At 45.0% G+C, this 20,728-nt stretch overlaps 1 protein-coding gene across 16 annotated transcripts in view; it reads right to left on the bottom strand.

Moving 5' to 3' along the window:
* Window positions 1–20,728, bottom strand: part of NRXN3 (neurexin 3) — a 460,573-nt gene that overhangs the window by 427,250 nt on the left and 12,595 nt on the right. The window lies entirely within an intron of this gene.

Here is a 20,728-nt window from a genome sequence, read left to right as displayed (position 1 = left end):
AGCGGGTAAACAAGGGAGGAAACAAAGTATACAGGCCCGAGTGATATCTTGTGCAACTAAACATTTTAGTGAGTAAAATATCAGCTAGACGACCCCACGGTGAGGTCAATATGTAGGTCTGCAAAATGTGCCTAAGCCTGAGGGACTAGGGCATACCTTGAGACAACAGAAGCCGCAGAAGGGGAGTGAGAACAGAGAGGGGGAGAAAAAAAAAAAAAAGAAGAGCAGTAGGGAAAGCAGGAGAAATTCCTGGTGAGGGGAAGATGGGAGACAGAGGGAAGGGAGGGAAGGGAGAGGGGTCCTGCAGACTTGGATGGTAATACCAACAATTACAAGAAGCCCAGGCTGGTCATATGCAGGGTGGGGGGGAGCATACGACCACCAGGCCCAGGCTGACCGGATGCAGGATGGGGACAGCATATGACCACCAGGCCCAGGCTGGTCAGATGCAGGATGGGGAGAACATACGACTACCAGGGAGCCCAAACCTTCAAAAAATTAAGCATGGGAATCATGTAAAATACTGGGCATTTTTTGGTTGATTATCAAGGTGGTCAGAGTGCTCTTCACCACTGCAAACAATACAGAAGGTGTCTTCCAGGCCCCAGCAATAACACGATTGGCAGCAATAAACAGATACGTCGAAGGAAGCCCAGGTTCTGAATCTGGGGAAGCAACTGTCAGCACTGAGAAGTCCCTCCATACTAAAGGTGAGCCAGGAACGTACACGGCAGGTGCCGGCAGGGGCCAGCACAGAGGCGGGTGGAGACAAAGAGGTGCAGGCACTAGCAAAGAGTAGATGGGTGACAGTCAGGAGGGGTAGAGGGGGAAGTGCCAGGGAGGCCGATCCAGGACTGGAGCATCCCAATAAGTACGCTCCATTGCGTGACATTGGTGTAACCAGTCAGGGACCAGCACTGCTGGAGTTGAGGGACTCTCCTAGCTGCCAGGGGAAGAACTCCTCCAGTGAGAGTGGGGGGGCAGCAAAGGGAAAGGAAAGACAGATTCTGGTGGTAGGGGACTCAATTCTTAGAAGGACAGAGAGGGCAATCTGTAACCAAGACCTGAAGCGCCGAACAGTATGTTGTCTACCGGGCGCTCGGGTTCGGCACATCACGGATCTTGTGGATAGATTACTGGCAGGGGCTGGGGAAGACCCGGCTGTCATGGTGCACGTTGGCACCAATGACAAAGTCAGAGGCAGATGGAGTGTCCTAAAGAACGATTTTAGGGACTTAGGAGCTAAATTGAGGAAAAGGACCTCCAAGGTAGTATTCTCAGGAATACTACCGGTACATCGAGCCACACCAGAGAGGCAGAGGGAGATTAGGGAAGTAAACAAGTGGCTGAAGAGCCGGTGTAGTAAGGAGGGGTTTGGGTTCCTGGAGGACTGGGCCGACTTCTCAGTCGGTAACCGGTACTATAGAAGGGACGGACTGCACCTAAATGAGGAGGGTGCAGATCTGCTGGGAATGAAGATGGCCAAAAAGTTAGAGGGGTTTTTAAACTAGGCGATGGGGGGGAGGGTCCAGAGACAGTGATAGCCAGCGCGGAAGATATTCCAGAGGGTAGTATTGGGGGCATTAGTGGTAGGTTAACCAAAGCACAAAAACACAAGGTGAGTATAGTAGCAAGTCCAAGTTGCAATCTTGAAACACCCAATACGAGGACAATATGCGACCGGTCTAAACTATGTGGCATGTTCACCAATGCCAGGAGCCTGGCGGACAAGATGGGTGAACTAGAGATACTGTTGTACAAGGAGGATTTGGATTTTGTGGGAATTTCAGAGACCTGGTTCAACAGCTCTCATGATTGGCTGGCAAACATTCAAGGGTATACCCTATACCGCAAGGATAGAGAGGGTAAAAAAGGGGGAGGGGTATGCCTATATATCAAGAATAATGTACAAGTGAATGTGAGAGATGACATCACTGAGGGGGCTAGGGAGGAGGTGGAATCTTTATGGGTAGAGCTCCAAAGGGATGAAGCTAAGGGGAAAATAATACTGGGAGTATGCTATAGGCCCCCTAACCTGAGGGAGGAAGTGGAGACGGATCTCCTATCACAAATTGGATTAGCAGCAAGGATGGGAAGTGTTATCATAATGGGGGATTTTAATTATCCAGACATAGACTGGGCGGAGGGAACCGCGCATTCATTTAAGGCTCGCCAGTTCCTTAATGTCTTGCAGGACAATTTTATGGGTCAGATGGTAGACGCACCAACTAGAAATAAAACATTACTAGATCTACTGATTACCAACAATACAGACCTGATAACAGATGTGGAAATACGGGGCAATTTAGGTAACAGCGATCACAGGTCAATTAGTTTCAGTATAAATCACACAAATAGGAGACATGAAGGGAACACAAAGACACTGAATTTCAAAAGAGCCAACTTCCCTAAACTACAAACCTTGCTAAAAGGCATAAATTGGGATAAAATATTAGGAACAAAGAATACAGAGGAGAGATGGGTTTGCTTTAAGAGCATATTAAATAAGGGCATTAGCCAATGTATCCCATTGGGTAATAAATTTAAAAGAACGAACAAACATCCTGGATGGCTTAACTCCAATGTAAAAATGCATATAAAAGCAAAGGAGAAGGCGTTCAAAAAATACAAGGTTGAGGGATCATCCACAGCATTCAGAATTTATAAAGAATGCAATAAGAAATGTAAGGGTGCAATTAGGATGGCTAAGATAGAACATGAAAGACACATAGCGGAGGAGAGCAAAAAAAATCCCAAGAAATTCTTTAAGTATGTAAACAGTAAAAAAGGGAGGACAGACCATATTGGCCCCATAAAGAATGAGGAAGGACATCTGGTTACAAAGGATGGGGAGATGGCAGAGGTATTGAATTTATTCTTCTCCTCAGTCTTCACGAGTGAATCGGGGGGCTTCAGTAACCAAAACTGCAGTGTTTATCCTCATGACACAACACAGGAAGCACCTACATGGTTAACAGAGGACGGAATTAAAATTAGACTTGAGAAACTTAACATTAATAAATCACCGGGACCAGATGGCTTGCATCCGAGGGTACTTAGGGAACTCAGTCAGGTGATTGCCAGACCGTTGTTCCTAATTTTTACAGACAGTCTATTGACTGGAATGGTGCCAGCTGATTGGAGAAAAGCCAATGTAGCACCAATATTTAAAAAGGGCCCAAAAAACATCCCTGCGAATTACAGACCAGTTAGCCTAACATCAATAGTATGTAAACTCTTGGAGGGGATGATAAGGGACTATATACAAGATTTTAGTAATAAGAATGATATCATTAGCAGTAATCAGCATGGATTCATGAAGAATCGTTCTTGCCAAACCAATCTATTAACCTTCTATGAGGAGGTGAGTTGCCATCTAGATAAAGGAAGGCCCGTAGACGTGGTGTATCTGGATTTTGCAAAAGCATTTGACACAGTTCCCCATAAACGTTTACTGTACAAAATAAGGTGCGTTGGCATGGACCATAGGGTGAGTACATGGATTGAAAACTGGCTACAAGGGCGTGTTCAGAGGGTGGTGATAAATGGGGAGTACTCAGAATGGTCAGGGGTGGGTAGTGGGGTCCCCCAGGGTTCTGTGCTGGGACCAATCCTATTTAATTTGTTCATAAATGACCTGGAGGATGGGATAAACAGTTCCATCTCTGTATTTGCAGACGATACTAAGCTAAGCAGGGCAATAACTTCTCCGCAGGATGTGGAAATCTTGCAAAAAGACCTGAACAAATTAATGGGGTGGGTGACTACATGGCAAATGAGGTTCAATGTAGAAAAATGTAAAATAATGCATTTGGGTGTCAAAAATATGAATGCAATCTATACACTGGGGGGAGAACCTCTGGGGGAATCTAGGATGGAAAAGGACTTGGGGGTCCTAGTGGATGATAGGCTCAGCAACGGCATGCAATGCCAAGCTGCTGCTAATAAAGCAAACAGAATATTGGCATGCATTAAAAGGGGGATCAACTGCAGAGATAAAACGATAATTCTCCCGCTCTACAAGACTCTGGTCCGCCCGCACCTGGAGTATGCTGTCCAGTTCTGGGCACCAGTCCTCAGGAAGGATGTACTGGAAATGGAGCGAGTACAAAGAAGGGCAACAAAGCTAATAAAGGGTCTGGAGGATCTTAGTTATGAGGAAAGGTTGCGAGCACTGAACTTATTCTCTCTGGAGAAGAGACGCTTGAGAGGGGATATGATTTCAATTTACAAATACTGTACTGGTGACCCCACAATAGGGATAAAACTTTTTCGCAGAAGAGAGTTTAATAAGACTCGTGGCCACTCATTGCAATTAGAGGAAAAGAGGTTTAACCTTAAACTACGTAGAGGGTTCTTTACTGTAAGAGCGGCAAGGATGTGGAATTCCCTTCCACAGGCGGTGGTCTCAGTGGGGAGCATTGATAGCTTCAAGAAACTATTAGATAATCACCTGAATGACCGCAATATACAGGGATATGTAATGTAATACTGACACATAATCACACACATAGGTTGGACTTGATGGACTTGTGTCTTTTTTCAACCTCACCTACTATGTAACTATGTAACTATATATGAAAATTTCTATTGGTATGAGAATAGGCCCTGAATTGGGCAATGGGTGAGTTTAGCGTCTTTACGGATAGGTACATGGAACAGGGTGTATAGGAGCCCAAAGACCTTGGACTTAAACCCTGTTAGACGTGGGAAGGACCACCAGATATGTACTACATCACTGCGTTAGCCGCAGCTTCTAAAGCACCAGTGACTGTAAGATGGGTTCAAACCTGCAATATGAGTTGGGACCCAATACAACCTTAAAGGGACTTTGTATGCTGCTTCCAGTGCTGTGTTTAAAGAACATTTTGCTATGGCAGACCAAGCCTTGCTCCACTCCTCGGGGTCAGTAGAGGAGCCCAGATCTCAATCCCAACTGGACTTGTAGGAGACAGGAAAGGGGGAGTCAATAGCGCTTGGGGAAGAGTAAATCAGGGAGATAGTCCTTGGGGCACCAGAAAAGCGTTGAAAGGTATGTTGGAAAGTCGTGGATAGAAAGAGATAGAGAGAGTTGCGTCTCAAGGAACTCACCAAGTCAGCAGGCAGTGCCTCATGAGTTTCCTGGATGGAGGTCCACGAAGAAAAGGTGCGGGTAGTAAAAAAGTGGTGTACCTGTGTGAAAACGCAAGACGACCACCAGGAGAACGCTCCTGGTTGTTCTAAGCCTGCAGGAAAAAAGATCGGGGCTGATTCTCTAAGACCTGGTTCACACTGATGCGATTTGGGATGCTTTTTCGAACACAGTGAATGGCATGACAATTAAAATAAAATGTGTTTCCATGGAGGTCGCTCGTATATGTGCAGTGCAAACACGATGCAATTTCAAAAAGGGTCCTGTGTGTCTTTGAATGCAATGCGATTGTGAGCTCAATAGAGTTGAATAAAAATTGCTTTGAAAATGCATAACTGTTCAAGTACACTGCAATTCCTGTGCGATTTCTAGTACTCGGTACTGTGTTTCCGGTGCACGAGATTGATTGAACAAGCTGGACTTAGAAAATTATTGGCTACCATGCACAGCTGCACCAGTTTTTGCGCTCTCTAGTTTTAGTAAATCAACCCCCACTACGTACACAATCCTACGGGGGTCACAGGAATATTTGTCCAAAATGGGCAAAAAAATAAAAAATTCAGCCAATCCAGATTGTAATTTTTTTGTTCGCATGTGACGCATCTATCATGAAACTCGGTTTGCAGGGGTGATGACGCTACAACCGCGTTCCAGAGTCTGATGATGACGCCTATTGCTTAGAAAAAAATGCTAAACTGCCTGGTAGCACTAAGGTCATTGGATCAAATCTCAACCACCACAATACCTGCATGGAGTCTGCATGTGTGCGTTTTCTCCAGTTCCCTCCCACACTCCAAAGACACGCTGGTTGGATAATTGGATCATATATACATATATATATTAATATTAATATATGAAACATAGGGACCTTAGATTGTAAGCTCCTTAACTCCTTCCCCCCAGCCCTAGCATCCCTTTAACAGGGACGAATTACACGATCACGTGACCATATGATTGGCTGTCACAATGGTCACATGATTGGAGGCTGGTCCCCCGGGCTACCAATCATTAGAAAAGACTGAGAGCCGTCCTTGACAGCTCGGTCACTGAGCTGGGAGCATGCTCCCCACAAAGAAAGCATGGTCACCCATGGATGCATATGGGCGGCATGTGGGAGTTAAGGCCCACTGACTTTGCCACCGCACATATGAGTTACATAGGCCGCAAGAGGACAGGGGTTGATGTGAATGTACACACACACATGTAAAGCGCTGTGTAAATTGTCAGCGCTTCAATAAGTAAACAAAAAATCTGACTCCCTTCTCTGCAGGCAGCTTCCATCTCAGTATAAAGCCCCAGATGTGGCCAGAGAAGAAACAATCTATGAAATATTATTCTTCCCCTGTGTGCATCCCGGTCACCCGCCATGCTCTGCACACCGCAAAAAACCTTCCTAGAAAAGGGTGTAATTAAGGGGCAGCTCTCCCCGTCCTCCTCTTGTGATTCAGACACCTTTTAAAGGTCACTCTGCTCTCTGCGCGGCACTTAAAGTGTTGCAATCAGCAAGTATTTTTATCTACTTTTTCATCCTATTTAAAGGCAGAAAAGTCAGACGGACCTTGGAATACATTCATTACCGTATCCTCCCCCCCCCCCCCAACATCCGAGCTTCACAATGAAAGAGTGCATCACCGAACCAAGTGTTCAGGAGGAGACCGCACACTCCTCCTTCACCAGGGATAACTCCCAGCATGGATAGGCTCCTTTCCCTGCTCTGCTCCTGCATAAGCTGGACTGTGCAAAGTGCAAAACACAAATATATCTTAAAATGATTGTAAACGATCACCTTGTAAAACAGCCCATTCAGTTTAAAATAGAAATGAAAGCCAAAACATTTGTGTATAGATCAGTGGCGGCCAGTGGAAATTTTTATTGGGGGGGGGGGCAGTAAACAGTATGAACCCCCCCCCCCTCCTGTCGGTTGGTAGCACTTACCCAATCACTGGCGGCTTCCCCTGCTTGTCGGCTTCCGTTTCCCTCCTTTCTCCTCAGCAGCCAACTGGGAGTCTTCTAGTTTTGGCCAATCGGAAAATGGGTCTCACAACCACTTCTGATTGGCAGGATTGAGGTCCAGTGTTTCAACAGCAAATTTTTATTCACTGTTGTAACAAACCTGGGTGGGATCGGAGCACATTCTCAGCGACCCGAGCCAACCCTATTTTCAAGCCTATTAGAGGCGCTGGCTCTAATCAGGTGCTTAACCACTTTCCGACCGCCGCACGCCGATGTACGTCCAAACTTTGCATAAGCAAAGTTGCCATAACCCCGGTATCCCCGTTTCCGCGTGGCGGGCGGCTTTCTGATAAAAAAGGTCCCTGCGGCGTATTCGCCGCAAGATCACTTTTATCGGTGGCGGGAGAGGGCCCCCCCCCTCCCGCCGCGATCTGGTGCCCTCCGCCCCTTACCGGCGGAGGCGAACGCGTCTGTCCTATTATGTGCCTGGAGACAAGTGAGGCTAAGATGGCGCCCATTCGTCTCCATGACACTGCTGGGCAGAAGCGACGTCAAATGTCCCTTCCGCCCACGCCTCTTAAAAGGCATTTTTTTTTTTTTATTGCATTTTAGTGTAAATCTTTTTGACCCCAGTCCCATATTTAAGAGGTCCTGTCATACTTTTTTCTATTACAAGGGATGTTTACATTCCTTGTAATAGGAATAAAAGTGACACAATTTTTTTTTTTTTTTTTTAAAACAGTGTAAAAATAAATAATAATAAAAAAAAAAATTTTAAAACCCCCCGTCCCGACGAGCTTGCGCGCAGAAGCGAACGCATACGTGAGTAGCGCCCTCATGTGAAAACAGTGGTCAAACCACACATGTGAGGTATCGCCGCGACTGGCGATTCGCTAGAAAAAAAAACATATATGTTTGAGGGTTCTAAGTCATTTTCTAGCAAAAAAAACCTGTTTTAAACATGTAAACACCTAAAATCCAAAACGAGGCTGGTCCTTAAGTGGTTAAAAAAAAATAAAAAACCTGGCCGCTGTAATTCATGCACCCGGTACCCTGAAAGGGGCCTGACGCATGAATAGGGGGTGGCCACGTCAGCCGTGCATGATATGTATGAATCAATCCATTGCATATAGGGGGTGGCATGGAGAGAGGGAGCGGCTCCCAGGCGCCCCTAATGGATGGGATGCCACTGGTATAGATATAAATAAAAAAAATATATATATATTTTTTTCCCCTTTTTTTATAAGTGATCACATTCCCTCTGTTCTCAGCTGCATAGGAGCTGGGGGGGGGGGGGGGGGGGGAAGCAGCATCACACTAATCTATCCAGTGAATGGCTGTGCAGGGTGGGGTGTGTCAGGAGAAGTCTGATCATTGGAGGAGAGTAGGCGGAGTTCCCAGCACAGCTTAAGAACTGACCATGAACAGACTTTGGGACTGCAAAGTTGCATGACAAGTTGTACCCCATGATTTCCAATGAGTACCATTCATATCTGTGCAACTTCAAGTCAAAGCGACTTCAGAGTAGTCCCTGCACTACTTCGGCCCGACTTTGATACGACTTGAGGTCCATAGACCTTACCCTGGGCCTCTTGGCTGCTTCTCTGATTAATGCTCTCCTTGCCCGGCCTGTCAGTTTAGGTGGACGGCCATGTCTTGGTAGGTTTGCAGTTGTGCCATACTCTTTACATTTTCGGATGATGGATTTGTTAGGGCTGGGCTCAGCCCTTCCTTCTCAAAGCATTGTCCTTGGCCGTAGGGGCTCTTCACCATGGGATAATCCAATTTCAAATGATTTCCTCCTGATCGTATTCTGGCTACGGTTCGCACCAGTCTCACTTCTCCTTTGGGTGATAAAATTCTTGCTGCTCAGGTCAATGCTCCTCCTGAGAAACCTTGTGACCGCTGCTTTGTATCAGAGAGTCTCGGTACTGCCATGCTCCAGACTTGCCATTCTTCTCCCAAGGCTGCTGGCTACCCTGGGAAGAATAAACTCTTTTGGGCCATTTCTCAATAATTCTGGTGGCCTAGTCTACGTGCTGATGTAAGCACCTTCGTAGCTGCCTGTTCCGTGTGTGCTCAGAGTAAGACTCCATGACACCTTCCAGTGGGCCTCCTACAACCCATACCCAATGGGGAGAGGCCCTGGACCCACCTGGTCTATGGATTTCATTGTGGAGTTACCCAACTCCCAGGGCAACACAGTTATCCTTATGGTGGTTGACCAGTTCTCGAAAATGTCCCATTGTATTCCATTTAAGAAGTGGCCCACTTCTAAGGAACTGGCTTCCATTTTTGCTCGGGAGATCTTTCGCTTACATGGGCTACCCAAGGTGATTGTCTCGGACAGGGGTAGTCAGTTTGTGTCCCGGTTCTGGCGAGCCTTTTGTGCACAGTTGGAAATTCAGCTTGCTTTCTCCTCTGCATATCACTCGCAGTCTAATGGGGCAGCAGAACGCGCCAATCAGTCCTTGGAGCAATTCCTACGTTGCTATATTTCTGACCATCATAACAACTGGTCAGACCTTTTACTGTGGGCAGAGTTTGCTCACAATAGTGCCTTGAATTCTGCTTCCCGATTGTCCCCGTTTATGGCGAACTATGGTTTCCAACCTTCCATGTTGCATGACTCATTTGTTCTGCAGAGTATTCCTGCATTAGAGGAGCATCTCCGTGGTTTTCGTTCCACTTGGGCACAAGTCCAGGAGGCTTTGCGACATGCTAATAATAGGTACAGACTCCATGCTGACCGCAGACGCCTGCCTGCTCCTTCCTACCAGGCTGGGGACAGGGTCTGGCTGTCATCTTGCAACCTCCAACTTCGTGTTCCCTCTCTGAAGTTCGCACCTCAGTTTATTTGGTCTTTCCGTATTCTTTGCAGGATTAACCCAGTGGTTTAAGCATTAGACCTTCCTTCATATGCATATTTTGAATGTATTTCATGTCTCCTTATTAAAACCTTTGGTCTGCAACCGCTTTACCACCTCTGTGCCTCGTCCTCACCCTGTACATGTTGAGAACCATGAGGCACATGAAGTACAGTCCATTGTTGACTCCCGTAGTGCATTAGAAAGGGCACGATCCAGAGGAACGCTTTTGGGTCTCATCCTCAGACGTACATCCTCCGTGATTTCCATAGACATTTTCCCCTCAAGCCGAGGGGGAGGGGTCATTGAGGAGGGGGTACTGTCAGGGCTGGGCTCAGCCCTTCCTTCTCAAAGCTGGCTTCTCAGCTGTCAGCTAATTGCCAGCTCCTATCTCTCCACAGTGACTCACCTGTTTATATCCTGCTCGTCAGTCCTGCCTACTTAGGTCGTCCAGTCCAGATGATCTCTGCCTTTGCCTTGGTCACATCTCTAGAGACGCTCTCCTGTGTTCCTGTTAAAGACTTGCTTGGCTGACATTCCTTCTGACTCCAGATCCTGCTTGCTGTTCTACTACGCTCATCTCTGGCTCCCTGTCGCTTTGGCTTGTCTGACTATTCGTTCCGGTTCCTGAACTCTGGCTATGTTTTGACTACGTTTACTCTGTTTACCTTTTTATTATTATTATTAAACAAGTGTGATTTAACTGTACTTCTGTCTCAGTCCGATTCATGGTTTTTGATAGGATTGAACAGTTCTCCGTGAGATGTTCAAAGTTTGGAATATTTTTTTATAACCTAACACTGCTTTAAACTTCTCTACAACTTTATCCCTGACCTGTCTGGTGTGTTCCTTGGCCTTCCTGATGCTGTTTGTTCTCTATGGTTCTCTAACAAACCTCTGAGGGCTTCACAGAACAGTTGTATTGATACTGAAATTAAATTACACACAGGTGCAGGGGCGGACTGATAACTCATGGGGCCCCCAGGCAATAGGAGATTATGGGGCCCCCGGGCAATAGGAGATTATGGGGCCCCCAGGCAATCAGAGATTATGGGGCCACACAGTATAAACACACACAGTATACAGTATACACAGACAGATATAAAAAAAACTGATTTATACATACTGTCCCTGGTTTTACTGAGACTGGCAACCCTGATGGGGCCCCCTAGTGGCCCAGGGCGCTCGGGCAGTGCCCGAGTGGCTCAATGGTCAGTCCGCCCCTGCACAGGTGCACTCTATTTACAAATTAGGTGACTTCTGAAGGCAATTGGTTCCACTAAATTTTACTTAGGGGTATCATAATAAAGGGGGTGGGAAAAAAATGCATGCCACACTTTTCACATATTTGTAAAAAATGTTGAAAACCATTTACCATTTTCCTTCCACTTCACAATTATGTGCCACTTTGTGTTGGTCTATCACATAAAATCCCAATAAAATACATTTACCTTTTTGGTTGTAACATGACAAAATGTGGAAAATGTCAAGGGGTATGAATACTTTTTCAAGGCACTATAAAAAGTCAAATGTAATACAATTATATTTTAAAAATAATATATATATTTTTTTTAAAAACTGTCCATTTCTGTTTCGGTTTTTCGGCCACGTGCATCCTGAATTTTCGGCATCAGTCCAGAATTTTCATTTCGATGCACTGCTAACAGCTTCTCCAGGAACAACATCTTCATCGTATCTGCCTACCAGTCTAGAGTTACTCTTTAATCCCCTGAGCTAAACAGCCGTGCGGGAGCATCAACAAGTTTCCAAAACTTTAATTATATTTAAATGTAATTGATTTTTACATTTCACAGCTAGAAATATTTAACAATTTCTCCTTTAACGGAATGTGTAAGGGGGTGGGGGTGGGTAAACAGAGATAGAACAAAAAGGACATAAAATAGACATTATTCCGCAGCCCGCAGGTGCCAGCAATCCAAATAAATGTATAGCAATTAGCGGGATTAAAACAGATTGAAATAGCAGCTGAAGGCAGACGCGGTGTCGGGGTTATTAGAACGTTATGGCGATGGAGGCTATTAATCATATGCTCGCGGCGGTCATGTGTTGCATCTCCGATATGGCAGGTATGGTGCCAAATTTAACCCTGCCAGGACCGGAGAATCACAAAGAACCCTGAGCGGAGTGCCCCCACATACTGGCAATCTACTATCAGTCTACTATCACAGTTCTGAGAAGAGGATCGATCTCTACACGTCCATACAAAGGGGGGGTGAAGATACAGAGTGAGAATAAAATGGTTATCAGTAATAGAAATTAAAATAAATAGTGATATTAACCACCTCAATACCAGATACTTTTACCCCCTTCCTGCCCAGGCCAATATTTAGATTTTAGTGCTGCACCTTGAATGACAATTGCGCGGTCATGCTACACTGTACCTAAATGAAATTTTTATCATTTTTTTTTTTTTTTTTTTAGACAAATACAGCTTTCTTATGGTGGTATTTATTTAACCACTTAAGGACCAAGCCTCTTTTTGAGATGTGTTGTTTACAAGTTAAAAACAGGTTTATTTTGCTAGAAAATTACTTAGAACCCCCAAACATTATACATTTTTTTTTCTAACACCCTAGAGAATAAAATGGCGGTCATTGCAATACTTTGTCACACCGTATTTGCGCAGTGGTCCTATAAACGCACTTTTTTTGGAAAAAATACACTTTTTTTAATTAAAAATTAAGATAACAGTAAAGTTAGCCCAATGTTTTTTTTTTATATTGTGAAAGATAATGTTACGCCGAGTAAATTGATAACCCAATATGTCATGCTTCAAAAATGCGCCCGCTCGTGGAATGGCGACAAACTTTTACCCTTAAAAATCTCCATAGGCGACGGTTAAAAAATTATGCAGGTTGCATGTTTTGAGTTACAGAGGAGGTCTAGGGCTAGAATTATTGCTCTCGCTCTACCGATCGCGGCGATGCCTCAAATGTGTGGTTTGAACACAGTTTTCATATGCGGGCGCTACTCACATATGCATTCGCTTCTGCACGCAAGCTCAGCGGGACGGGGTGCGTTTACATTTTTTTTAAAATTTATTTTACCTTTTATTTTTATTTTTACACGGTTTAAAAAAAAAAAAAAATGTAAATATCCCTTGTAATAGAAAAAAAGCATGACAGGACCTCTTAAATAGGAGATCTGGGGTCAAAAAGAAAATTTACACTAAAATGCAATAAAAAAACAAAAATTTTTTTTGGTCATTAAAAAAAAAAAAAAAAAATGGCCCTTTAAGAGCTGTGGGCGGAAGTGATGTTTTGACGTCGCTTCCGCCCTGCAATGTTATGGAGACGGGTGGGGGCCATCTTCCCCCTACCCGTCTCCATACCCAGCAAGGGTGCAGATCTGATCACCTTCGCCGATGCCGACAGCTCCGGTAAGCAGCAGAGGGCACCAGAGCGTGGTGGGAGGGGGGCCCCTCTCCCGCCACCGATAAAAGTGATCTCGCGGCTAATCCGTCGCAGAGACCACTCTTATCGGAAAGCGGACCGCCAGCCGAAGAAGAGGATACCACCGGAGTTATGGCAGCTAGCTGCTGCCATAACAATATTTCTCTTCAAACTTAGGACGTATAGCGGTCCGTGAGTGGTTAATCACCATTGGGTTTTTTTATTTGTTCCTATATAAATGTAAACATTTTTCTTCATTTCTGTTATAAAATTTTGCAAACAAATAATCTTTCTTCATGAATGTAAGCCAAAAAGTATTCTGCTACATTTCTTTGGTGAAAATAACCCAAATCAGTGTCCATTATTTAGTCTGTAGGAAAGTTATAGAGTTCATAAACTATGGGATATACAGTATCTCACAAAAGTAAGTACACCCCTCACATTTTTGTAAATATTTTATTATATCTTTTCATGTGACAACACTGAAGAAATGACACTTTGCTACAATGTAAAGTAGTGAATGTACAGCTTGTATAACAGTGTAAATTTGCTGTCCCCTCAAAACAACAACACACAGCCATTTGTGTCCTCTGGCAACAAAAGTGAGTACACCCCTAAGTGAAAATGTCCAAATTGGGCCCAAAGTGTCAATATTTTGTGTGGCCACCATTATTTTCCAGCACTGCCTTAACCCTCTTGGGCATGGAGTTTACCAGAGCTTCACTCTTCACAGAGGTTGCCACTGGAGTCCTCTTCCACTCCTCCATGATGACATCACGGAGCTGGTGGATGGTAGAGACCTTGCACTCCTCCACCTTCCATTTGAGGATGCCCCACAGATGCTCAATGGGGTTTAGGTCTGAAGAAATGCTTGGCCAGTCCATCACCTTTACCCTCAGCTTCTTTAGCAAGGCAGTGGTTGTCTTGGAGGTGTGTTTGCGGTCATTACATTGGAATACTGCCCTGCGGCCCAGTCTCTGAAGGGAGGGGGATCATGTTTGGCTTTGGTATGTCACAGTACATGTTGGCATTCATGGTTCCCTCAATGAACTGTAGCTCCCCAGTGCCGGCAGCACTTATGCAGCCCTAGACCATGACACTCCCATCACCATGCTTGACTGTAGGCAAGACACACTTTTCTTTGTACTCCTCACCTGGTTGCCGCCACACACGCTTGACACCATCTGAACCAAATAAGTTTATCTTGGTCTCATCAGAACACAGGACATGGTTCCAGTAATCCAGGTCCTTAGTCTGCTTGTCTTCAGCAAACTGTTTGCGGGCTTTCTTGTGCATCATCTTTAGAACAGGCTTCCTTCTGGGACGACAGCCATGCAGACCAATTTGATGCAGTGTGAAACGTATGGTCTGAGCACTGACAGGCTGACCCCACACCCCTTCAACCTCTGCAGCAATGCTGGCAGCACTCATACATCCATTTCCCAAAGACAACCTCTGGATATGACGCTGAGCACGTGCACTCAACTTCTTTGGTTGACCATGGCGAGGCCTGTTCTGAGTAGAACCTGTCCTGTTAAACCGCTGTATGGTCTTGGGCACTGTTCTGCAGCTCAGTTTCAGGGTCTTGGCAATCTTCTTATAGCCTAGGCCATCTTTATGTAAAGCAACGATTCTTTTTTTCATATCCTTAGAAAGTTCTTTGCCATCAGGTGCCATGTTAAACTTCCAGTGAACAGTAGGAGAGAGTGAGAGCGATAACACCAAATTTAACACATCTACTCCCCATTCACACCTGAGACCTTGTAACACTAATGAGTCACATGACACCGGGGAGGGAAAATGGCTAATTGGGCCCAATTTGGACATTTTCACTTAGAGGTGTACTCACTTTTGTTACCACCAGTTTAGATATTAATGGTTGTGTGTTGAGTTATTTTGAGGGGACAGCAAATTTACACTGTAATAGCAAAGTGTAATTTCTTCAGTGTTGTCACATGAAAAGATATAATAAATTATTTACAAAAATGTACTCACTTTTGTGAGATATAGTACATTTGAAAATCGATTAATCCTGATGTTCTGATGGCCTATCACATTTCCTGAGGCCCGAAAATGTCAGGACAGTATAAATATCCACCAATGACCCATTTGGAAAGTGGACAATCAAAGTTTTTTTTTAAAGAGGCATTGTAAGTTTTTTTGAGTTGTAAGTTGCAATTGTTTGTCACAATTTTTTGGAAAATATTTTTTTTTTCTCAAAGTTATTTTCTCAAAGTTAATTTTCTCAAAGTAATTTTAACAAGGTATTTCTCACACATGGCATGGGCATACTTACAATTATACTCCAAAATACATTCTGCTACCCCTCCTGATTATAGCGATACCACACGTGTGAGACTTTTTCATGGCCTGGCCACATAGAGAGGCTCAAACTCCAAGGAGCACCTTCAAGCATTCTAGGAGCATAAATTACATAGCTACAAATGATCAGGGACACTGTAACTGATGTGGCCATAATTAGGAGACAATATGACTGGTGTAGCGGTGATCAGGAACACTGGCACTGGTGTGGCGGTGATCAGGAACACTGGCACTGGTGTGGCGGTGATCAGGAACACTGGCACTGGTATGGCGGTGATCAGGAACACTGGCACTGGTGTGGCGGTGATCAGGGACACTGGGACTGGTGTGGCGGTGATCAGGGACACTGGGACTGGTGTGGCGGTGATCAGGAACACTGGGACTGGTGTGGCGGTGATCAGGAACACTGGGACTGGTGTGGCGGTGATCAGGAACACTGGGACTGGAGTGGCGGTGATCAGGAACACTGGGACTGGAGTGGCGGTGATCAGGAACACTGGGACTGGAGTGGCAGTGATCAGGAACACTGGGATTGGTGTGGCAGTGATCAGGAACACTGGGACTGGTGTGGCAGTGACCAGGAACACTGGGACTGGTGTGGCAGTGATCAGGAACACTGGGACTGGTGTGGCAGTGATCAGGAACACTGGGACTGGTGTGGTAGTGATCAGGAACACTGGGACTGGTGTGGCAGTGATCAGGAACACTGGGACTGGAGTGGCAGTGATCAGGAACACTGGGACTGATGTAGCAGTGATCAGAAACACTGGGACTGGTGTGGTGGTGATTAGGGGCAGTGGGAATAAGGTGGTGGTGATCAAGGGCACTGGGACTGGTGTGGCAGTGATCAGGTTCACTGGTACTGGTGTGGTGGTGATCAGGGGCACTTGGTCTGGTGTAGCAGTGATCAGGTTCACTGGTACTGGTGTGGTGATTAGGGGCAGTGGCAATGGTGTGGTGGTGATCAAGGGCACTGGGACTGGGGTGGTGGTGATTAGGGGCACTGGGACTGGTATGGTGATCAGGGGCACTTGGAATGGTGTGGTGGTGAACGGGGCAGTGGGAATGGTGGGGAAGTGATCAGGAACACTAACTGGTGTGGCAGTGATTAGGGACAATATGACTAGTGTGTGTGTGAAGGTTTAATTCATGAAACCTTGTTTACTACTGTGTAAGTGTTGTGATTGGTCACAGCTATCACATAGTACAGGGCCGCTGTGATTGGCCCTTGTACCATGTCATTGCTTTGACCAATCACAACGCTCACACAGTAGTAAATAACATCATCATTGTTTACTACTGTTCATATGCTCGTTGTGATAGGTCACAGCAATCACATGGTGCCAGGGATGCTCACAGCCGCCCAATACAGTGATCAGTAAACAGCTGTATCCGGTGGACACAGTGAGTCACACATCCAGACCGTTGCATGCGCTAGAGAGCACGCATGAGTGGGCGATGCTGGAGGACATACGAATATGTCCACCCACATTGGCACTGCTCCTGTCCGAGAAGTTTATGTACTATGGACAGATGGGAAGTGATTATTAGAAAAACAGTATCATTCGAAAAAATAAAATAAGAATATTATTACATTATAAATAAATAAAATAGGAGTATTAATACATTAAAAAAAGTAATATAAATAAAATATTAAAACAAAACTAAAAAACTATTAGACATGTTATAATTAGTAAAATATCTGTAAAATAGCAAATAAAATAGGAGTAATAATATATATAATAGTAAGTAAAATAGCAAATAAAATAGGAATAATAATATTTAAAAAAAAATAGTAAATAAATAAAATGCGTAAAATAAAATCGAAATATTAATACTTAGTAAAATAGCGAAATAAAATAGTAAATAAACCTAAAATAAAAATAGAAATGTTTGCATTAGTAAAATAAAAAAAATTAATATGAATACATGGTAAATAAAATGAAAATAAAGTTAGAAATGTTATAATTAGTAAAATAAAATGGCAAACAAAATAGGATTATTAACACATAATTAATAAATACATAAAAAAATTAAATAAATGTTGCCATTAGTAAAATGCTTCAGGACAGGGACATAAAACAGCAGAAACTCAACAAAAAAGTGGAATTTTGTAACTTATAGCAGCACACTTGGGCTCAGTTCACACTACTGCGACCATGTTAGGAGCTTATTTATAAAGACTGAAAGGTTCACTTTAAATCTGACCTCCGACCTTCCCTCCAGTCTTGCCCAGTTGTACTGGTTCTTCTCCTGGACTGAAATGGCTTACTTTGATTTCATTGCACACTGTGAGCTTCCTTCAATGTGCATTCGAAGCTGCAGCAAGACAGATAGAGCCTGTCCCATTTCGTGGCAGGAAGACGTCCAGCTTCATCTAGTCCTTTCATTTGATATTTATTAATTGGATTTCAGTTCTTTCAAGGCTCAGCATCACATGTAGGCGTTACCCGTCTAGGAACACCCACTTCTCCAGACTGACATTCACCCACCAGAACATTTAATATTTGCATAACTCCTCCCACGATCCAACCTACTGCTTGCACCAGGGTTGAGGGCTCTTGAGAGAAGTGCTGAGGCAGGGGTGATGTGATGTTTTCAGGAAGCTTTGTACCCAGGGACGTGCGGTGAGGTCAGTGACTGGTGAGGCACTGGCTAGTATCAGAGCCAGATACACACAGGTTACGTACGCCGCGATCGGTAGAGTGAGAGCAAAAATTCTAGCGCTAAACCTCTTCTGTAACTCTAAACTCTAAATGTAACCTGTAAAAAAATTTAAAGCGTCGCCTATGGAGATTTACTGAAGTTTGTGCGCAATTTTAAAGTGTGACATGTTAGGTATCTATTTACTTGGCGTAACATCATCTTTCAAAAAAAAAAAATCGGGTCATTTTAATTTTTTTTTTAATATTCATGAAACTGTTTTGTTTTTTTTCCCAAAAAAGCGCATTTGAAAAATTGCTGATATACCCATAAACACATGTATTACCTTGTAGTTAAGAGGGCTGGGCTGGAAGGGAGTATGTGTCTTTTATACACACGCCCCCTTCTATGACAATGCAGTGAGAGGCGTGCCTCCACTGCAGCATTTTTATTGGACAGCTGGGGTTAATGGTACTTTACCATTGGTCCAAGATTCCAAGCTGTCCATTGAGCTCAGTGCCTCTGACAAGAAGTGAGAGGCACTGTGAGCTCATCCTCTCAGTCTGCTGCAAACCGAGTGTGCCAGCTTGTATTTAAACTGGTCGCTCTGTATGTAGCTTCTGACAGGCTGCACAAGGAGCCCCGTATATCCGGAAACCATACGACCCAGGAGCCCCAAACTTTTACCAGTTTGGGGCCTCTGTGACCTTAGGCCGCCGAGCTATGACCCTCGAAGCTCGATTTAAAAAAAAAAAAAATGTTTTAATGTGCTCTGCCTCACCTGCCTTCCCTGACTGCACGTCCCTCCCTGCCATGTACATCACCCCTCCCACCAGCCATGATCTGCCTGCATCGCATAGAGAAGCACAGAGTCCCAGTGATAACATTGTTTCATTAGCATGTTGATGAGGGGGGGGGGAGGAGGAGGAACCAGAGAAGCCCAAAACATTTGCATCAAATTTCAAATTTTACGTCAACCAGATAGAAGGATAAATATAACATACAGATTTCCTTTGAAGTGCAACTCCACTTTTGTTGAAGAAAAAACATTCCCCTCTTGGAGATCGATGTACATTGCAGGGATTGTAACAAACTTTGTTGCAGATTCCTACCTTTTGGTAATCTGAAGAAATCCCTCTGTGTTTGTCTGTGTCCAAGTCTAATGGGAATGGTTTCAATTATTAATCAGCTGCTGCAACTGCAGGGCTCTAATGAGGAAAGTGGCAAGGTCTGCATCCCTTTGTCAGCCCCCCCCCACACACACACACCTGTATATATGTCAGCGCCCCCCTCACACACACACACCTGTATACATGTCAGCGCCCCCCCTCACACACCTGTATATATCTCAGCACCCCCCCCACACACACACACACGTATATATGTCAGACACCCCTCCCCCCACACACACCTGTATATATGTCAGCGCCCCCACCTACACCTGTATATATATGTTAGCCTCCCCCACACACACCTGTATATATGTCAGCCCCCCCACACAGACACCTGTGTATTTGTCAGCCTCCCCCACACACACACACCTGTATATATGTCAGCGCCCCCCCCTCACACACCTGTATATATCTCAGTGCCCCCCCCCACACACACACGTATATATGTCAGACACCCCTCCCCCCACACACACCTGTATATATGTCAGCCTCCCCCACACACACACACCTGTATATATGTCAGCCTCCCCCACACACACACACCTGTATATATATCAGCGCCCCCCCTCACACACCTGTATATATGTCAGCGCCCCCCCCCACACACACCTGTATATATGTCAGCGCCCCTCCCTCACACACCTGTATATATCTCAGCGCCCCCCCCCCACACACACACACGTATATATGTCAGCCACCCCCTCCCCCACACACACACCTGTATATATGTCAGCACCTACACCTGTATATATATATATATATATATATGTTAGCCTCCCCCACACACACCTGTATATATGTCAGCCCCCCCCCCACACACACCTGTATATATGTCAGCGCCCCCCCCCCCACACACACTTGTATATATGTCAGCGCTCCCCCCTCACACACCTGTATATATCTCAGCGCCCCCCCCCACACACACACGTATATATGTCAGCCACCCCTCCCCCACACACACACACACCTGTATATATGTCAGCACCTACACCTGTATATATATATATGTTAGCCTCCCCCACACACACCTGTACATATGTCAGCCCCCCCCCCACACACACCTGTATATATGTCAGCCCCCCACACACACCTGTATATATGTCAGCCCCCCCACACACACCTGTATATATGTCAGCCCCCCCACACACACCTGTATATATATGTCAGCGCCCCCCCCTCACACACCTGTATATATGTCAGTGCCCCCCCCCACACACCTGTATATAT

The sequence above is a fragment of the Aquarana catesbeiana genome, linkage group LG13 (assembly GCF_042186555.1).
Source record: "Aquarana catesbeiana isolate 2022-GZ linkage group LG13, ASM4218655v1, whole genome shotgun sequence".
Classification (NCBI taxonomy): Eukaryota; Metazoa; Chordata; class Amphibia; order Anura; family Ranidae; genus Aquarana; species Aquarana catesbeiana.
This window is presented reverse-complemented; position numbering and strand designations above follow the sequence as displayed.